The sequence below is a fragment of the Symphalangus syndactylus genome, chromosome 20 (assembly GCF_028878055.3).
Source record: "Symphalangus syndactylus isolate Jambi chromosome 20, NHGRI_mSymSyn1-v2.1_pri, whole genome shotgun sequence".
Classification (NCBI taxonomy): domain Eukaryota; kingdom Metazoa; phylum Chordata; class Mammalia; order Primates; family Hylobatidae; genus Symphalangus; species Symphalangus syndactylus.
Window position 1 is genome coordinate 34,313,074 of NC_072442.2, and position 20,755 is coordinate 34,333,828.

A 20,755-nucleotide genomic window follows, 5' to 3' on the forward strand; every position below is an offset into this window, starting at 1 on the left:
CAGCAACCTGGATGGGATTGAAGACTATTATTCTAAGTGAGGTAACTCAGGAATGGAAAACCAAACATCATATATTCTCACTTATAATTGGGAGCTAAGCTATGAGGATAAAAAAGCATAAGAATGACACAATGGACTTTGGGGACTCAGGGAGAAAGGGGAGAAGGTGGTGAGGCATAAAAGGCTACAAATTGGGTTCAGTGTACACAGATGAGGTGATGGATGCACCAAAATCTTACAAATCAATAAATAACTTACTAATGTAACCAAATGCCCCCTGTTGTCCTAAAACCTATGGAAATAAAAAAATGTTTAGAAAGTAGGCAAAGGACATGAATGCTTTTCAAAAGAATACATACATGTGACCAACGACCATAGAATACAAAGCTCAATATCACTGATCATTAGAGAAATGCAAATCAAAGGCACAGTGAGACACCATCTCACACCAGTCAGAATGGCTATTATAAAAAGTCATAAAATAACAGATGCTGGCAAGGTTGTGGAGAAAGAGAACACATACACTGTTGGTGGGAGTGTACATTGGTCCCACCGTTGTGGAAAGCACAACAGTGCTTTCCTCAAAAGAGATAAAAGCAGAACTATCAGTTGACCTAGCAGTCTCACTACTGGGTGTATAGAGATAAAAGCAGAACTATCAGTTGACCCAGCAGTCTCACTACTGGGTGTATAACCAGAGGTATATAAATTGTTCTGTCATAAAGACACAAGCACGTAAATGTTTATTGCAGCACTATTCACAATAGTAAAGACATGGAATCAACCTAAATGCCCAAAGATGACAGATTGGATGCAGATAATATGGCACATTGTGGAGGAAAAAAATATTAAATTTGAACTCAATTGAACAGGGACACAAACAATGGTCACTAAGTCCTGGAACGAGTTGTGTGAGCCCCTTGAGGCATTCATCCAGTGCTGCTTCAGAGAAACAGTTATTGAAAAACAGTTATTGAGAAGCAACAGGCAATTGCAAAAAGAAGTTGACGTTTTAGTGTTCCTTGAGCTCAGTTGCGAAGGGCCCTCATGACTGGGCCTGATGACAAGCAACTGGTTACAAAAAGAGCTTGGTTCCCAGACCGTGCCGAAGCTTTATGGGACCTCTCCTCATCTGTGCATGGACTAGTGGCCAATTCTGAATCCCAGGCTTTTGCTTCCCTGTCTGCTGATGAATCCCCCATAATCTGGTGAGTGTAAATATATATATATATATATATACATATATATATATATATATATACATATATATATATATATATACATATATATATATATGTATGTATATACATTTTCCCTTCTCCCCTTCCCATTAAAATTTGTTTATTGTATCACATGCTTATTATATCTATATTGCCATATACTCGGGATAAAGTAGGTTTACATTTAAAAGTATTGTGTGTTTCTTTTCTTTCCTCACACTTTTCCCACACAGAACACATATATGCACCATGGAATACTATGCAGCTACGTGTTCTCACTTGTAAGTGGGAGCTAAATAATGAGAACTTATGAAGACAAAGAAGGAAACCACAGACAACAGACACTGGGGTCTATTTGAGTGGGGAAGGTGGGAAAAGGGAGAGGAACAGAAAAGATAACAATGGGGTACTGGGCTTAATACTTGTGTTATGAAATAATCTGTATAACAAGCCCCTGTGGTATGACTTTATCTATGTAACAAACCTTCCCATGTACCCCAGAACCTAAAATAAAAACTGTTTTAAATCCTTTTTATTTCTTTTTTTTATTATTATATTTTAGGGTTTAGGGTACATGTGCACAATGTCAAGGTTTGTTACATATGTATCCTTGTGCCATGTTGGTTTGCTGCACCCATTAACTCGTCATTTAGTATTAGGTATATCTCCTAATGCTGTCCCTCCCTCCTCCCCCCACCCCACAACAGTCCCCGGGGTGTGATGTTCCCCTTCCTGTGTCCATGAGTTCTCATTGTTCAATTCCTACCTATGAGTGAGAACATGAGGTGTTTGGTTTTTTGTCCTTGCGATAGTTTACTGAGAATGATGTTTTCCAGTTTCATCCATGTCCCTACAAAGGACACGAACTCATCATTTTTTATGGCTGCATAGTATTCCATGGTGTATATGTGCCACATTTTCTTAATCCAGTCTATTGTTGTTGGACATTTGGGTTGGTTCCAACTCTTTGCTATTGTGAATAGTACCGCAATAAACAAACATGTGCATGTGTCTTTATAGCAGCATGATTTATAGTCCTTTGGGTATATACCCAGTAATGGGATGGCTGGGTCAAATGGTATTTCTAGTTCTAAGTCCCTGAGGAATCGCCATACTGACTTCCACAATGGTTGAACTAGTTTACAGTCCCACCAACAGTGTAAAAGTGTTCCTATTTCTCCACATCCTCTCCAGCACCTGTTGTTTCCTGATTTTTTAATGATGGCCATTCTAACTGGTGTGAGATGGTATCTCACTGTGGTTTTGATTTGCATTTCTCTGATGGCCAGTGATGATGAGCATTTCTTCATGTGTTTTTTGGCTGCATAAATGTCGTCTTTTGAGAAGTGTCTGTTCATGTCCTCTGCCCACTTTTTGATGGGGTTGTTTGTTTTTTTCTTGTAAATTTGTTTGTGTTCATTGTAGATTCTTGATATTAGCCCTTTGTCAGATGAGTAGGTTGTGAAAATTTTCTCCCATTTTATAGGTTGCCTGTTCACGCTGATGGTAGTTTCTTTTGCTGTGCAGAGGCTCTTTAGTTTAATTATATCCCATTAGTCAATTTTGGCTTTTGTTGCCATTGCTTTTGGTGTTTTAGACATGAAGTCCTTGCCCATGCCTATGTCCTGAATGGTATTGCCTAGGTTTTCTTCTAGGGTTTTTATGATTTTCGGACTAACATGTAAGTCTTTAATCCATCTTGAATTAATTTTTGTATAAGATGTAAGGAAGGGATCCAGTTTCAGCTTTCTACATATGGCTAGCCAGTTTTCCCAGCACCATTTATTAAATAGGGAATCCTTTCCCCGTTTCTTGTTTTTGTCAGGTTTGTCAAAGATCAGATAGTTGTAGATATGCAGCATTATTTCTGAGGGCCCTATTCTGTTCCATTGATCTATGTCTCTGTTGTGGTACCAGTACCATGCTGTTTTGGTTACTGTAGCCTTGTAGTATAGTTTGAAGTCAGGTAGCGTGATGCCTCCAGCTTTGTTCTCTCGACTTAGGATTGACTTGGCGACACGGGCTCTTTTTTGGTTCCATATGATATTTAAAGTAGTTTTTTCCAATTCTGTGAAGAAAGTCATTGGTAGCTTGATGGAGATTGCATTGAATCTATAAATTACCTTGGGCAGTATGGCCATTTTCATGATATTGATTCTTCCAACCCATGAGCATGGAATGTTCTTCCATTTGTTTGTATCCTCTTTTATTTCATTAAGCAGTTGTTTGTAGTTCTCTTTGAAGAGGTCCTTCACATCCCTTGTAAGTTGGATTCCTCGGTATTTTATTCTCTTTGAAGCAATTGTGAATGGGAGTTCACTCATGATTTGGCAATCTGTTTGTCTGTGATTGGTGTACAAGAATGCTTGTGATTTTTGTACATGGATTTTGTATCCTGAGACTTTGCTGAAGTTGCTAATCAGCTTGAGATTTTGTGCTGAAACAATGGGGTTTTCTAGATATACAGTCATGTCATCTGCAAACAGGGACAATTTGACTTCCTCTTTTCCTAATTGAATACCCTTTATTTCCTTCTCCTGCCTGATTGCCCTGGCCAGAACTTCCAGCACTATGTTGAATAGGAGCGGTGAGAGAGGGCATCCCTCTCTTGTGCCAGTTTTCAAAGGGAATGCTTCCAGTTTCTGCACATTCAGTATGATATTGGCTGTGGGTTTGTCATAGATAGCTCTTATTATTTTGAGATACGTCCCATCGATACCTGATTTATTGAGAGTTTTTAGCATGAAGGGTTGTTGAATTTTGTCAAAGGCCTTTTCTGCATCTATTGAGATAATCATGTGGTTTTGGTCTTTGGTTCTGTTTACATGCTGGATTACATTTATTGATTTGCATATGTTGAACCAGGCTTGCATCCCAGGGATGAAGCCCTCTTGATCATGGTGTATAAGCTTTTTGATGTGCTGCTGGATTTGGTTAGCCAGTATTTTATTGAGGATTTTTGCATCAATGTTCATCAAGAATATTGGTCTGAAATTCTCTTTTTTGGTTGTGTCTCTGCCCGGCTTTGGTATGAGGACGATGCTGGCCTCATACAATGTGTTAGGGAGGATTCCCTCTTTTTCTATTGATTGGAATAGTTTCAAAAGAAGTGGTACCAGTTCCTCCTTGTACCTCTGGTAGAATTCAGCTGTGAATCCATCAGGTCCTGGACTCTTTTTGGTTGGTAAGCTATTGATTATTGCCACAATTTCAGAGCCTGTTATTGGTCTATTCAGAGATTCAACTTCTTCCTGGTTTAGTCTTGGGAGGGTGTATTTGTCGAGGAATTTATCCATTTCTTCTATATTTTCTAGTTTATTTGTGTAGAGGTGTTTGTAGTATTCTCTGATGGTAGATGGTATTTCTGTGGGATCGGTGGTGATATCCTGTTTTTCATTTTTTATTGCATCTATTTGATTCTTCTCTATTTTCTTCTTTATTAGTCTTGCTAGCAGTCTATCAATTTTGTTGATCTTTTCAAAAAACCAGCTCCTGCATTCATTAATTTTTTGAAGGGTTTTTGTTTCTCTATTTCCTTCAGTTCTGCTTTGATTTTAGTTATTTCTAGCCTTCTGCTAGCTTTTGAATCTGTTTGCTCTTGCTTTTCTTTTTTTTTTTTTTTTTTGAGATGCAGTCTCACTCTGTTGCCCAGGCTGGAGTGCAGTGGCACAATTTCGGCTCACTACAAGCTCCGCCTCCCGGATTCATGCCATTCTCCTGCCTCAGCCTCTCCAAGGAGCTGGGACTACAGGTGCCTGCCACCACGCCCGGCTAATTTTTTTTTGTATTTTTAGTAGAGACGGGGTTTCACCTTGGTCTTGATCTCCTGACCTCGTGATCCGCCCACCTCGGCCTCCCAAAGTGCTGGGATTACAAGCATGAGCCACCGTGCCTGGCTGCTCTTGCTTTTCTAGTTCTTTTAATCATGATGTTAGGATGTCAATTTTGGATCTTTCCTGCTTTCTCTTGAGGGCATTTAGTGCTATAAATTTCCCTCTACACACTGCTTTGAATGTGTCCCAGAGATTCTGGTATGTTGTGTCTTTGTTCTCGTTGGTTTCAAAGAACATCTTTTTTCTGCCTTCATTTCACTATGTACCCAGTAGTCACTCAGGAGCACGTTGTTCAGTTTCCGTGTAGTTGAGCAGTTTTGAGTGAGTTTCTTAATCCTGAGTTCTAGTTTGATTGCACTGTGGTCTGAGAGACAGTTTGTTACAATTTCTGTTCTTTTACATTTGCTGAGGAGAGCTTTACTTCCAACTATGTGGCCAATTTTGTAACAGGTGTGGTGTGGTGCTGAAAAAAATGTATATTCTGTTGATTTGGGGTGGAGAGTTCTGTAGATGTCTATTAGGTCCACTTTGTGCAGAGCTGAGTTCAATTTCTGGGTATCCTTGTTAACTTTCTGTCTCATTGATCTGTCTAATGTTGACAGTGGGGTGTTAAAATCTCCCATTATTATTGTGTGGGAGTTTAAGTCCCTTTGTAGGTCACTCAGGACTTGCTTTATGAATCTGGGTGCTCCTGTGTTGGGTTCATATATATTTAGGATAGTTAGCTCTTCTTGTTGAATTGAACCCTTTACCATTATGTAATGGCCTTCTTTGTCTCTTTTAATCTTTGTTGGTTTGAAGTCTATTTTATCAGAGACTAGGATTACAACCCCTGCCTTTTTTTGTTTTCCATTTGCTTGATAGATCTTCCTCCATCCCTTTATTTTGAGTCTATGTGTGTCTCTGCACATGAGATAGGTTTCCTGGATACAGCACACTGATGGGTCTTGAGTCCTTATCCAGTTTGCCAGTCTGTGTCTTTTAATTGGAGCATTTAGCCCATTTACATTTAAAATTAACATTGTTATGTGTGAATATGATCCTGTCATTATGATGTTAGTTGGTTATTTTGCTCGTTAGTTGATGCAGTTTCATCCTAGCCTCAATGGCCTTTACAATTTGGCATGTTTTTGCAGCGGCTGGTACCGGTTGTTCCTTTCCATGTTTAGTGCTTCCTTCAGGAACTCTTTAAGGCAGGTCTGATGGTGACAAAATCACTCAGCATTTGCTTGTCTGTAAAGTATTTTATTTCTCCTTCACTTATGAAGCTTAGTTTGGCTGGATATGAAATTCTGGGTTGAAAATTCTTTTCTTTAAGAATGTTGAATATCGGCCCCCACTCTTTTCTGGCTTGCAGAGTTTCTGCCGAGAGATCAACTGTTAGTCTGATGGGCTTCCCTTTGTGAGTAACCCGACCTTTCTCTCTGGCTGCCCTTAACATTTTTTCCTTCATTTCAACTTTGGTGAATCTGACAATTAAGTGTCTTGGAGTTGCTCTTCTCGAGGAGTATCTTTGTGGCATTCTCTGTATTTCCTGAATCTGAATGTTGGCCTGCCTTGCTAGATTGGGGAAGTTCTTCCAGGGTGTTTTCCAACTTGGTTCCATTCTCCCCGTCACTTTCAGGTACACCAATCAGACATAGGTTTGGTCTTTTCACATAGTCCCATATTTCTTGGATGCTTTGTTCATTTCTTTTTACTCTTTTTTCTCTAAACTTCCCTTCTCGCTTCATTTCATTCATTTCATCTTCCATCGCTGACACCATTTCTTCCAGTTGATCGCATTGGCTACCGAGGCTTCTGCAATCTTCGTGTAGTTCTTGAAACTTGGCTTTCAGCTCCATCAGCTCCTTTAAGGACTTCTCTGCATTGGTTATTCTAGTTATCCGTTCGTCTAATGTTTTTTCAAAGTTTTTAACTCCTTTGCTATTGTTTTGAATTTCCTCCCGTAGCTCAGAGTAGTTTGATCATCTGAAGCCTTCTTCTCTCAACTCATCGAAGTCATTCTCCATCCAGCTTTGTTCCGTTGCTGATGAGGAACTGCATTCCTTTGGAGGAGGAGAGGTGCTCTGCTTTTTAGAGTTTCCAGTTTTTCTGCTCTGTTTTTTCCCCATCTTTGTGGTTTTATCTACTTTTGGCCTTTGAGGGTGGTGATGTACAGATGGGTTTTTGGTGTGGGTATCCTTTCTGTTTGTTAGTTTTCCTTCTACCACACAGGACCCTCAGCTGCAGGTCTGTTGGAGTTTGCTAGAGGTCCACTCCAGACCCTGTTTGGCTGGGTGTCAGCAGCGGTGGCTGCCAAACAGCGGAATTTTCATGAGACCACAAATTCAGCTGTCTGATAGTTCCTCTGGAAGTTTTGTCTCAGAGGAGTACCTGGCCGAGTGAGGTGTCAGTCTGTCCCTACTGGGGGGTGCCTCCCAGTTAGGCTGCTCGGGGGTCAGGGACCCACTTTAGGTGGCAGTCTGCCCATTCTCAGATCTCCAGCTGCATGCTGAGAGAACCACTACTCTCTTCAAAGCTGTCAGACAGGGACATTTTTTTTTTTTTTTTTTTTTTGAGACGGAGTCTCGCTCCAGACAGGGACATTTAAGTCTGCAGAGGTTCCTGCTGACTTTTTGTTTGTCTCTGCCCTGCCCCCAGCGGTAGAGCCTACAGAGGCAGGCAGACTTCATTGAGCTGTGGTGGGCTCCACCCAGTTTGAGCTTCCTGGCTGCTTTGTTTACCTAAGCAAGCCTGGACAATGGCAGGCGCCCCTCCCCCAGCCTCGCTGCTGCCTTGCAGTTTGATCTCAGACTGCTGTGCTAGCAATCAGTGAGACTCCGTGGGCATAGGACCCTCCGAGCCAGGTGCAGGACACAATCTCCTGGTGTGCCGTTTTCCAGGCCCGTTGGAAAAGCACAGTATTAGGGTGGGACTGACCCAATTTTCCAGGTGCCGTCTGTTACCTCTTTCTTTGACTAGGAAAGGGAACTCCCTGACCCCTTGCACTTCCCGAGTGAGGCAATGCCTTGCCCTGCTTTGGCTCATGCACAGTGTGCTGCACTGACTGTCCTGCACCCACTGTTTGGCACTCCCTAGTGAGATGAACCTGGTACCTCAAATGGAAATGCAGAAATCACCATCATCTGTGTCACTCACGCTGGGAGCTGTAGACCGGAGCTGTTCCTATTTGACCAACTTGGCTCCACCCACCTTAAATCCTTTATGAAAGCTGTAAGATCTGCTCCTGTGTGTTTGTACGTCTACATATGTTACATGTATGTGATAATATTTTGTAAATAAAGCTTGTTCTTAAATCATTAAATAGAAATGTCTTTACAATTATCCATTAAAAATAAATAGATACTTGCTTGATTTAACTGTGAGCTTATGTCTTTGTTGAGAGTTTCTAGATTCATGGGTCTTGATAGGTGACCATGAAGAAGTATGGAGACACGTCCTCAGTGCCTAGACCAGCAGCTACAAGCCAGAATCAAGCAGTCAGCCCCTTCTTTCTGTGCTTTTCCTGTTTTGCCTCCTGGCTATTTTAGGCATGGTTGGATCCTCCAGTTACAGCCTTCACAGCTCTGTCTTTTGTCCTAATAGATTCAGGCAGGCCTTGATCTTCAGTTTTCCTGAGTGCCATGTGGCTACTTGGGACCTAGAATTACTAAGGGAAGACATTAGGGATGCTACCTGTGTCATAGTTTCAGAATTCTGTTCAGTAATTTAAAATCTTAAAGTCACGTTAAATTAAGTAATACATAACTGTAAAATATCTTGAGTCATTTGTAAGCTAAAATAGTGACATATTAACCATTAAAAATTAGTTTAGGTCTATATACCTGACATGTTACTTGTATATGGTATAGAAAACCTAAATATCTTTAGTTCTGTTAATAAACAGTAATTTGAAGAACCATATTTCTTAAAAGTTATAAAATGGTTTTTATCTAAAAATACTGATACCAGACAGTTGAAAATCACTTTTTAGCGTTTTCACTGAAAATTGGGGTTCCTAAGACTTAATTACTAGATATGAGAGAAATAATTCTGCATACAGAGTGTATAAAAAGGAAGATATGCTTTTTTTTTTCTTATTTGAGAACAAGTCTTGTTCTGTTGCCCAGGCTGGCATGCAGTGGCATGATCTCTGCTCACAGCAACCTCTGCCTCCCCGATTCAAGTGATTCACCTGCCTCAGCCTCCCAAGTAGCTGGGATTACAGGTGCTCACAACCACACCCAGCTAATTTTTGTATTTTTAGTAGAGATGGAGTTTCACTATGTTGGCCAGGCTGATCTCGATCCCCTGACCTCAAGTGATGTGTCTGCCTCGGCCTCCCAAAGTGCTGGGATTACAGGCTTGTGAACATGTGCTTTCGATGATAAAACTTATAAAGACATAAAAATGTGTTTTAATTTTTTTTTTGGTTTGAAGTTACTTAAAGATTTCAAATTGAGGAAGTAAAAAAAAACTAGATAAAAATAGATAAATATAGAAAGTTGGGGGGAAATGCAAAGCATAGGTTCACAAAAATCTGGGATAAAAAGATGACAACATTTGATAAATTTATTTATAAAGTTTTATTGAATTAACTTTAGAGTCTGGGCATGGTGGCTCACTCCTGTAAATAATAAAATTATCTTTCCAATTATGTCTAACTATGATAGTTTAAAGTCATTTCCACAGTAAATTCTTTAATTCTGAGGCCGTTTCTGACAACTTTACAATCTTGCAAAATCCGGGAAGATTGTATCTTTAAGGAAGCTCATGAAAGGATGGAGAAGGCCTGAGAAGCACTCTTGAATACAGGGTTTTGAGAACTTTAGAATTCTATTACTTGAACTGGGTAAGAATTCCCAGAACTTTAATGAAGAGACTGACTGGTTTATAAAACTGCTAACCCAAGCAGAATAAAAATCAATTGAATACCAAGAAAACACTTTGCCAGATTTTCATGCCAAATCAGCCAGTACTTAAATTGTCTAGATAAAAAATTTGAATGAACTGCATAGTCCAAGTCAAATTATCTATGATAACCCCTGATTAGTCAGTGCTATGCACCTAAGTTGAAGAAACAGTCCAGTGTTAAGCATGGAGAACCAGAATGTCTTCCTTGTCCTTCCTGAGTTCTGAAAGCTTTTCTTATTAAAAGTTCTGCATTCTGATTCTTGGATTTGAGAGTAAAGCAAGGTGGCAGAAAGAAGGCTCCATTGATTGTCCCTCCTGCAAGGACACCAGATGAACAACTATCAATATCCACATAGAAAATACATTCATAAGAACCAAAAATCAGGTGAGTACTCAGAGTACCTGGTTTTAACCTCATGTCACTGAAAGAGGCACTGAAGAGAGAGAAAAAACAGTCCTGAAATCACCGTTTCCTCATCCCCAGCAGTGATGGCATGGTGCAGAGATCAACTCTGCGTTCTGCGGGAGGGAGAACACAGCAATTGTGGGGCACTGAACTCAGTGCTGTCCTGTTAGAGCAGAAAGGAAAACCAGACCAAACACAGTTAATGCCCATCCACAGAGGGATCAATTAAACCAGCCCTAGCCAGAGGAGAATCAGATTCCAGTGGTTGGAACTTGAGTGTTTGGAAACCTGGCAACTAAGGGCTCCTGCATTCTGCGTGTCTAAGAAAACTTGAAAGGCAGCATAGGCCATCAGGACTGCAACTCTTAGGTGAAGCCTAGGGCTGAACTGGGCCCAGGGACAGTGGACTGGGGTGGGGAGGGCATGCAACATACTGAGACACGAGCTGGGGCAGCCAAAGCAGTTCTGGCATTATCACTCCCCTAACACCAGACTGCACAGCTCATGGCTCCAAAAGGTACCCCATCCTTCTGCTTGAGGAGAAGAGGGAAAAGAATAGGGAGTGCTTTGTCTTTCATCCTGGACACCAGCTCAGCCACAGCAAGATGGTGCACTGGTCAGAATCCTGTGGCCTCCTTTCCAGTCTCTGGCTCCTAGACATTCCTAGACACACCCTGGGCCAGAAGGAAACCTGCTGCCTTGAAGAAAAGAATCATGTGCTGGCAGGATTTATTGCCTGCAAACTTGAAAACCTTGGGCTCTGAATAACCAGAAGCCATACCCAGTACTACATCAAAGGCCTTGGATGACCCTCATAGACTTGCTAGATTTAGGTGAACTCAGCACATTACCAGCTGTGGTGGCTAAAAGGCAAAACTCCTTCTTCTTGGGAAAAGTAGAGGGAAAATCAAAGGGGACTTTGTCTTGCCCCTTAGGTACCAGCAAGGCCAGAGTTGGGTAGAGCACCAAGCGAGCTTTCGGAATCCCTGATTCTAGGACTTGATTCTTGATTGGCATTTATGAAGCTGCCCAGGGCCAGTAGGGAGCCCATTGCCCTGAAAACGGCAAGTCCCAGGCCAGGCAGCATTCACCGCAAGCTGACAAGAGGCTTTGGGCCTTAAGGGAACATTGGTGGTAGCCTGGCAGTACTCATTGTGGCCTGAGGTGGTGGTGGCTACTCTGCCTTTAGGAAAGGAAGGTAGGAATAGGAAGGACTATGTCTTGTGGTTTGAGTGCCAGATCAGCTGCAATGCAATTGAATGTCAAGTGGACTTCTAAAATTTTTGACTCTACTCCATGACTTCTGAATGGTACTTCTGGACCCAGCCAGGGGCTGAGGGCACCCACTGCCCTAAAGGAAAGAAGACAGGCCTGACTGGCTTTGCCGCCTGCTAATTGTAGAGACCAAAGGCCTTGAGTGAACATAGGCAGTCATCGGAAAGTGCATGCAGCAGGACTTGAGCAAGACCCCGTGCTGTGTTAGCTTCAGGTCTGATCCAGGGCAGTCATAGCGGTGGTGGCCAGGGGTGCTTGTGTCTTTCTTCTCCCAGATTTAGGTGGCTTAGAACAGAGAGAAAGACTCTGTATCTTTGAGAGAAAATAACGATAGAGAACAAGAGTCTCTGGCTAGTAATCCAGAAAATTCTCCTGGATCTTTTTGAAGGCTGTCAAGGTGGTACTTCTCTGAGTCTGGAAGAATTACAGCATTATTGGGTACAAGGTACCCATAAAGCAGATATGGCTTAGATCACAACACCCAAGTCTTTTCAAATATGTGAACAGTCTTCCCAAGAAAGACAGCTACAAATAAGCCCAGAAAGTGAAGACTACAATAAATACTCACCTTTTCTCTTTTTTAATTTTATTTTTTAAACCTCTCATATGGTGCTGCATGCCCAAGATTTTAATGTCCAGACACTGAATAACATCTGCTAGCATCAACACTATCCAGGAAAACATGACCTCACCAAGTGAACTAAATAAGGCACTGGGGACAAATCCTGGAGAAAAAGAGATATGTGACCTTTCAGACAGAGAATTCAACACAGCTGTATTAAAAAATAAAGTGAAAGAAATGTAAGATAACAAAGTAAAGAAATTCCAAATTTTATCAGCTAAACTCAACAAAGAGATTGAAATAGTTACAACAAATTAAGCAGAAATTCTGGAGCTGAAAAATGCAATTGGCATGCTGAAGAATGCATTAGAGCCATTTAATAGCAGAATGGATCAAGCAGAAGAAATAGTGAACTTGAAGACAGGCTATTTGAAAATACATAGTCAGAAGAGACAAAAGGAAAAGAATAAAAACAACAAATCATGCCTACAGGATCTAGAAAGATAGCCTCACAAAGACAGATCTAAGAGTTATTGGTTTTAAAGAAGATGTAGAGAAAGAGGCAGGGGTAGAAAAATTTATTCAAAGGGATAATAAGAGAAAACGTTCCAAACCGAGAGAAAGATATCCATATCCAACTACAAAAATGTTATAGGACATTAAGCAGATTTAACCCAAAAAAGACTACTTCAAAGCATTCAATAGATCTTCCAAAAGTCAAAGATAAAGAAAAGTTCTAAAGGAAGAAAGAGGAAAGAAACAAATAACATACCGGTGAGCTCCAACACCTCTGGCAGCAGACTTTACAGTGGAAACTCTACCGGCCAGGAGAGAGAAGCAATAAATATTTAAAGTACTAAAGGAAAAAAATACTTTTACCTTAGAATAGCATATACAGTGAAAATGTTCTTCAAATAAAAAGAAGAAATCCTGACTTTTCCAGACAAACAAAAGCTGAAGTATTTTATGAATACCATGTCTGTCCTAAAGGAATGCTAGAGAGTACTTCAATCAGGAAGAAAAGGACATTAACGAGCAATAAATGATCACCTGAAGGTAAAAAAATCCTCACTGCTAATAGGATACAAAACAAAACAATACTATAACACTGTAGCTGTGTGCTGTGCAAACTACTCTTATTCAAAGTAGGAATACTAAATATTATCCAATCAAAAGTAATAACTACAGCAACATTTCAAGACATACCACAATAAAATATAAATAGAAACAACAAAAAGTTAAAAAGTGAAGGGATGAGCACCCCTGTCCTGAGCTGGACGATGTGGTGGAAGCTCGGAGCTCGGGAGCCCGGGAAGGCCAGGACCATGGGCAGAAGGGAGGCCGCCCCAAGAGCCGGAAGCCTGGGCAGGTGACGGAGGCCTCCAGGGCCCCCCAGCAACAGCAGGGCTGTGCCACGTTGGTCCTGCGCGAGGCCTGGCCGCCGGCGACGGCGGGACACTCTGGGAGACCAGCGGTGCTCGGGCCTGGAGGGAGACAACTGCCCAGGGGCACCACGAGTGGCTCTGGGGGTCCCGGATCCGAGCCCCGCTGCCCCGGGGTGGCTGTGACGACTGGAGTCGGGTGGGCGTGGCTGGGCCGGGCTCTTGGAGCAGCCAGGCAGCGCTGCGGGCGTCTAGGTCACACCAACCTGAACGCTCCCCATATCTCCTCTGATCTCGTGAAGCTAAGCAGGGTCCGGCCTGGTGAGTACTTGGATGGATTTCGCCTGGGAATAGCGGGTACTGTAGGCTTTTGGCTTCCCGCTCCCTCCCGCTTTCCCCCTTTTGTCTCTGTGCTTTCCAACCTCCCCTCCTCCCTCCACCTTGTCCGCCCTTGCGCCCCAGCCGAAGCCCAGGGCCTCCCCCTGAAGATCCACCACTGCAGCACCACAGGGCAGCAGCATCCCACCTCTTCCGACTCGCCGCAGCCCCACCAGGAGCCCAGCTCTAACCCAGGCGGACGGGACCGACCCCAAGGGTTCAGGCGCGGGTTCCCTGAGGTCCCGGGTGTCTTTCACGCTCCCGGGACACCCAGATAATTCAATCATTTATCCAGCGCCGCCATAACGGTCCAAGCCCGGGGAAGGGGCGGGCAGGGGCAGCGGGTCCCACAGACGCCAGCCAAGACCTCTGCTCCAGAACCCGTGGGCTGCTTTCCCCGAGGGAAGGACATTGCCTTCACCAGATACGAGGAAATCCCTCCCTGTGCACTTTGCCACCGACTTCGTGTAAACTCCAGTCCCAAGGACACGAGAGAGACCCAGGCCTGGACAGGTTCAGAGCCATAGCTCTCGCCAGACAGATGGGCTCACTCTACAAATCTGGGGGCCCACCGCACCAAGAAGACAGAAAGAAGCAAAGAAAGGAAGGACCCTATGAAACACACCCCCAAAGCAACCAACCAATCCAAGAAAATAAAACACGTCTCAGGGCTCCGCTGGTTTTCCCGTGTTGGGGGCCCTGACCCCCTGTTCTAGCCGGGCCTAAGCACCCTCCACCCCACCCCGGCCTGCTCAAGGGGGCCCTGTCTACCTGCGCAGAGCCTCCCTCTCCAAGGCTCTGTCACTCTCGCTCTACAGCTCCCTCACTCTCTCCCTTTCTCTACTTCCCCCTCCACCTCGCGCTCTTCTGTCACGCTCTCTCTTTCCCTCTTTCTCTCTCTCTCTCTCTCTCCTCCCACACTGTCTGGGTCTCTCTCTCCCTCTGGTTCTATCTCTCCATTCCTCCCTCCCTTGCTCTCCTTCTGTAGCAGGAGGAGCCGCAGACGAAACCCCTCAGACACGGAGTTGTAGAAGGAAGGGCTTTATTCAGCTGGGATCATGAGTAGACTCACGTCTCCAAAAACCGAGCTCCCTGACTGAGTAATTCCTGTCCCTCTTAAGGGCTTACAACTCTAAGGGGGTCTGCGTGAGAGGGTCGTGATCCATTGAGGAAGCAGAGGGTACTGACTGGGGGCTGCATGCAGTGGTAATTAGATCAGAACAAAACAGGACAGGGATTTTCACAGTGCTTTTCTATACAATGTCTGTAATCTATGCATAACATAACCGATTAGGTCAGGGGTAGATCTTTAACTACCAGGCCCAGAGTGTGGCACCGGCCTGTCTGCCTGTGGATGTCATTTCTGCCTTTTAGATTTTACTAAAAGGGGCGCACCCATGTGTGTCTGTTTGGGAATGGGTTTGCTCATAATTGTGGTGGGGTGTGTCTGGATGTCCCTCAGTACTTTTGTCCTGGGATCAGGGTGCTGACTCTATTGCCAGCGCATGGGTGTCACAGTTGCTGTGATAGTCTCAGTACGCAGAAATTGGGCATAAGACAATATGAGGGGTGGTCTCCTCCCTTACTTCAAGCTATCTTTGTCTGTGTCTTTGTGTGTCCGTGTGTGTGTGCCCATGTGTGTCTCCGTGTGTGTCCGTGTGTGTGCCCACACGCGTGCTCCGTGTGTATCTGTGTGTGTCGGGGTGGGTTTGCTCGTGGTGGTGGTGGGGTGTGTCTGGATGTCCCATCAGCCCCTCTCTCCCGGGATCAGGCTGCCGGGGCTCTAGTGCCAGCGCGGGGCAAAGCAGGGCCTTGGCCAACGGGGCGGGTCCTCGTTGGGACAAGCGACAATGATGTGGGCATTGTGAGAAAAAGGGCCGGCGGGGCTGAGCCAGCTGTTTGCCCCTGGGCAGCCCTGACGGCTCTGGGTATGTGGGGCAAGAGGGGGCCTTGCAGGAGGTGCGGCGAGGGATCCAAAACAATTTTTCCGCGGCAAGGCGGAGGACTGGAGGGGATCCCAGGACCATTGGCCCTGGGCCCTGACGCCTCAGAGCACACCCCGTCCTGAGCGGGCCCGATGTGTTGGGAGCTTGGGAGCTCCCGAGCGGGGGAAGGCCTGGAGCGTCTGCGAAAAGGGAGGCCGCCTGGTGTGCCTGGAGCCTGGGCAGGGGACTGAGGCCTGTGGCTCTCCCGCGCTGCAACAGGGCGGCGGTCCGGCGCGTGGTCTGGCCGCAGGCGAGGAGGGTGGCTCTGGGAGGCCGGCGGAAGGCGCAGCGCGGCGGCCGGCGGTGCTGGGGCCTTGATGGGGAGAGCAGCCCAGCTGCGGGGGAGCGGCTCTGGGGCCCCTGATCTGAGGCCCGCGGCCCCGGGGTGGCGGTGACGCCTGGAGTCGAGCAGGCGTGACAGGGACCAGCTCTTGTGGCAGCCAGGCGCCACTGCCGGCCTTTATGGCCACACCACCCTGAACGCACGGGATCTCGACTGATCTTGGAAGCTAAGCAGAGTCGGGCCTGGCTAGTACTTGGGTTGCGAGACCCCCTGAGAATACTGGGTGCTGAAGGCTTTTGGCTCCCTGCTCCCTCCCCCTTCCCCCTTTTGTCGCCGTGCTTCCCAACCGCCCCCTGACTCTACTCCCACTTCAACGCATGGGCTGCTTTCCACCGGGGAAGGACATTGCCTTCGTCAGCCACCAGGAAAACCGTCCCTGTGCACTTGGATTTTCATTGCCACCGACTTCGTGTAAAATCCAGTCTCAGGGACACGAGAGAGACCCAGGTCTTGTGCCCTGTGAGCACGCTGGCGTTATGGCTCCCGCCAGATGGACAGGCGCACTCTACAAATCTCGGAGCCTACCGCATCAAGAAGACAGAAAGGACCAAACAAAGGAAGGACCCTACGAAAGGCACCCCTAAAGTAACCAACCAATCCAAGAGTAAACACGTCTCAGGGCTCAGTACTCTCGCTTGGACGGCCCTGCCCGCCTGTTCTGGCCCAGCCCAAGCACCCTCCACCCCACCCCGGCCTGCTCAAAGGGGCCGTCTACCGGAGCAGAGCCTCCCTCTCCAAGGCTCAATCGCACTCGCTCTCCAGCTCCCTCACCTTCTCTCTCTCTCTTCTTCCCCCTCCACCTCTCGCTCTTCTGTCACTTCTCTCCCCACTCTGTCTCTATGTCTCTTTCTCACCCTTTGTTTCTATCTCTCCATCCCTGTCTCCCTTGCTGTCCTTCAAGCTGTGTCTTTGTGTGTGTGTCCGTGCATGTCCGTGTCCGTGTGCGTGTGTGCTGGAGAGCGTGCGCGCACCGTGTGTATCTGTGTGTGTGAGGGGTGGGTTTGCTCGTGGTGGTGGTGGGGTGTGTCTGGGTGTCCATCAGACCCTCTTTCCTGGGATCAGGCTTTCGGGGCTGTAGTACCAGCCTGGGACAAAGCAGGGCCTTCCTGCCCCGTTGGCCACGGGCCGGGTCTTCCTCGGGACAAGCGACAATGGTGTAGGCATTGTGAGAAAAAGGGCCCGCGGGGCTGGGCCGGCTGTTCACCCCTGGGCAGCCCTGGATTCTCTGGGTGTGTGGGGAAAGAGGGGGCCTTGCAGGAGGGGTGGGGAGGAATCCAAAATAATTTTTCCGTGGCAAGGTGGAGGACCAGAGGGGATCCCAGGACCATGGGCCCTGGGCCCTGACGCCTGGGGGCACACCCCGTCCTGAGCAGGCCCCAAGTGTTGGAAGCTCCAGAGCTGGAGAACCAGGGGAAAGCCTGGAGCATCAGCTAAAGGGAGGCCTCCTGGAGAGTCCAGAGCCCTGGCAGGGGATGGAGGCCTCTGGCGCCTCTGCAGTCCCTCACGTGGTCTGGCCGCCGGCGACAGCGGGACGCTCAGGGAGGTCGGCGGAAAGCGCAGTGCAGCGACTGGTGGTGCTTGGGCATATAGAAGGGCAGAGCAGCCCGGCCGCGGGCAAGCGGCTCTGGGGTGCCTGATCCCAGCCTCGCGGCCCGGGGTTGGTGGTGACGCCTGGAATCAGGCGGGCATAGCTGGACCGGGCTCTTGGACCAGCCAGACGCCACTGCCATTGTCTACAGCCATACCCCTCTGAACACGAGAGAAACCCAAGCCGCGGCCCGTGGGCACCCTCGGCGCCACTGCTCCCGCCACAGAGACTGGTGCACTCTACAACTTTCAGGGCCCACAGCACCAAGAGGACAGGGAGGAGCCAGCAAAGGAATGACGCTACGAAACGCACCCCCAAAGCAACCAACCAATCCAAGTGAAACACGTCTCAGGGCTCCCCTGGTTTTCCCCTGTGGGAGGCCCTGCCCCCCTGTTCTAGCCCGGCCCAGGCACCCTCTACCCTACCCTGGCCAAAGGGGCCCCTGTCTACAAGAGCAGAGCCTCCCTCTCCAAGGCTCTGTTGCTCTCCCTCTCTAGCTCCCTCACCCTCTCCCTTTCTCTACTTCCCTCTCCACCTTGCCCTCTCTCTCTCTCTCTCCTCTCGCAATTTCCCCGGTCTCTCTCTGTCTCTCTCTCTATCACTGTTTCTCTCTCTCCTTCCGTTTCTATCTTTCCATCCCTCTGTCCCTTGCTCTTCTTCAAGCTCTCTGTGTCTTTGTGTGTCTGTGTGTGTGCTTGTGTTCCCGCGCGTGCGCCCGTATGTGTCTGTGTGTTTGGGAGTGGGTTTGCTAGTGGTTGTGGTGGGGTGTGTCTGGTGTTCTTCCCTCCCTCCCCAGATTTTTTCCTCCCTTTCTCCCTCCCTCCCTCTTTCTGTCCCTTCCAGGGTCCCTCAGTCCATCCATCCTTTCCTAGCTCCATCCTTCCGTCCCACTTTGTCTCCGTTCCTGTCCTAATCGCTGCCTGCCTTCCCTCTTGCCTGGAAAGGGCAGCACCCCGGTTTGCGCGAGGTCTCGGGTCTACATTTAGTTGCAAGGCGCTCCATGGTGCTGGCGGGGAGGCTGGCGGGACACGGGTTGGCAAGTGGTGAGCGAAGAGGCAGAGGAGTCGAGCCACGGAAAGGAGAACTGGTCTGGCTTCTGCCCGGGCCCGGTGTTTCGCGGACTGCGGTCTCCTCCAACCCGACTGAAGAATGCGAGGGGAAAAGGGATGAGAGCTCCGCCTGGGCTGGTTAGAAAACCTAGGCTGTGCCTGCAAACCCGCGCGTGAGCAGTAGACAGCCCACCTCCCGGTACCTGGGCGGGCCCTGGGATCCCCGGGATGCTCAGGAAAGAATGACAGCCCTCCTCTCTGTGGAGTCTCTCGCCGGACCTGGAACTCAGGGATCCTAGACAGGTCAGCTGGAAGGGAAGACACGTCTTTCCATACCGAGTCAGAGGTTCACCGTGAAAGAGAGGCCGCCGCCCTGCCCCCACCCCGCCCCACCCCTCGCCAACCTGCTCCTCCAGCAGAGCCCGGTGTCCTTCCTGTCTGAGGAGTGGTTCCAGCGGAGCGGGCTCTTCCACGTCCTTCAGCTCCCCCAGTGGCGCCGGATCTAGGAAAGGTTGTGACTTTTGCTGAAACTCTGGGGTCCACAGGGACTCATCTAACAGCCTGGAGGTGAGTGCAGACGAGCGCCCAGGCTCCTCGAGCGGTGGGGAGGGCGCCCGGATGGCTTGCATCTGTGCTTGACGCGGAGGCCCTCGGGGTCGCGAGCTTCGGAGGTGGAGGTGCCCCTTCTTCGGGTTCCCACGCCGCCCCGGCGACCTGGGGCCCCAGCCCCACCACGGACTGCCCTGGGACATGGGTGGCGCAAGCACACCTTGGCCCTGTGGCCCGGCTTGAGCGGCCCCGGCTGTCCCACCGCGCAAGGGCCCGGCAGGCCGTCGTGCTGCGGGTGCCGGTCCTCCCGGCATTTGCTCGGGTGCGGAGGTCACCGAGGCGTCTGAGGGTGGGAGAGCGCCCCTTCCGGAGGAGCCAGGGCGGCGTAGGCAAAATCCCCGCCTAACGGGGCAGGTTGGGAGATCCCTCGTGCCGGCGCGGCCTGGCACGGCCCTTGCTCCCTGGCTCACGAAAGCCCCCTGTGGGAGAGCCCCGGGCGCGCAGGGTATGTGGGGTGCGGGGATCCCCGTTCTCCACGCCCCGGTGTGGGCGAAGGCGACCGACCAGGGAACAGGGTGACACCCGCCCGGGGCCGCGTTGCACAGGCCGCCTGTGGGCGGCGGCGCCCTGCCACCCTGTGAGGGATGCCTAGCCTTTCGGTTCTGAAACCAGATGTGGATCCTGGTCTCTGGGAGGCCCGTCTCTCTGGCCAGTCCTTCCCTGGTGGCGATGCCTGGAAAGCGATCTTTCTCAAAGGCTCGGACCAGCAGGTCGGTCTGGGATGGGGTGACGGAGGTCCGCTTTCGCCTGCCTTCTTGCGGGCCGCGTCTCCCCGGCCAGGGCCGAGATTCCCGCCGGTGCTGCCTCAGCTGGAGTGACCTCTCATTCTGAAACCAAATCTGGACCCTGGGCTCAGAAACACCGATGACCTGGGCCAGCCCTTCTCTGGTGGCGATGCCCGGGTACGGGTTTCGCTCAAAGCAGGCTCGCAGGGCCTCGCTTTGGCTCAGGGTCCAGACGAGTCTCCTCCGCTGTCCTCCTCCTCGGGCTTCCGCGGGGAGGGTGTCGTCCGAAGGTGTCAGGAGAGCCATCGCGGGAAGCCCCGGCCGGAATTTCACGGATGGACCCGGGCAGAGAGAGGCCGGAGGGCTCCTCTGCTCCTCAGCCGGCCTGCGCACTGCGTTCAGGTCCAGCCGGGAGGCCCTTAGAAAGACCTACCACTTCCACCCCGTTATGAGCAGGCATGAGCTTGGGGCCCATGGTCCCGGGGTAGCCCGCCCTCCGAAGCC

The 20,755-nt window shown here is 48.4% G+C and overlaps 1 pseudogene; it reads right to left on the bottom strand.

Moving 5' to 3' along the window:
- Positions 1-12,174: 12,174 nt before the first annotated feature.
- Positions 12,175-20,755, bottom strand: LOC129469471 (double homeobox protein 4C-like; annotated as a pseudogene).